The 576-nt window shown below is 38.4% G+C and overlaps 1 non-coding gene across 1 annotated transcript; it reads right to left on the reverse strand.

Moving 5' to 3' along the window:
* Window positions 1-251: 251 nt before the first annotated feature.
* LOC122744883 lies at window positions 252-358 on the reverse strand. The gene has a single exon (XR_006355220.1). It is a non-coding gene; the product is annotated as a U6 spliceosomal RNA (small nuclear RNA).
* Between the last annotated feature and the right edge of the window lie 218 nt (window positions 359-576).

The raw sequence follows: 576 nt of genomic DNA on the forward strand, positions 1-576 counted from the left end.
CTGCCTCACTTAAAAAAAAACAAAACAAAACAAAAAAAACTTTGTGTTCCAGATTTTCTTCCTCCCTCCTTCCTCAACTCTCCCTAAGAAATCAAGCAATTCAATATAAGTCATATATGTGCAGTCATGCAAAACATCTTCACATTAGTCAGGTTGTGAAAGAAAAAAGACAAAATAACCTTTTTTTTTTTGACAAAATAACTTCAGAAAGAAGAATTAACAATTAAAATTATATTTCAATCTGTATTCAGAAAAATATGGAACATTTCACGAATTTGCATATCATCCTTGCTCCAAGGGCCATGCTAATCTTCTCTGTATCTTTCCAATTTAGTATATGTGCTGCCAAAGCAAGCACCCCTAATTACATTTGGGGGGAGGGCAGGGCAATGAAGGTTAAGTGACTTGCCCAGGGTCACACAGCTAGTGTCAAGTGTCTGAAGCCAGATTTTAACTCAGGTCCTCCTGAATCCAGGGCCAGTGCTTTATCTACTGCACTGCCTAGCTGCCCCCCCCCCCCATTACATTTTAAACTTGTTTGGACTTTAGGGAGTATTGCTCTGATGTTTGTCACAT

Source organism: Dromiciops gliroides, chromosome 2 (assembly GCF_019393635.1).
Source record: "Dromiciops gliroides isolate mDroGli1 chromosome 2, mDroGli1.pri, whole genome shotgun sequence".
In the NCBI taxonomy this organism is placed as follows: domain Eukaryota; kingdom Metazoa; phylum Chordata; class Mammalia; order Microbiotheria; family Microbiotheriidae; genus Dromiciops; species Dromiciops gliroides.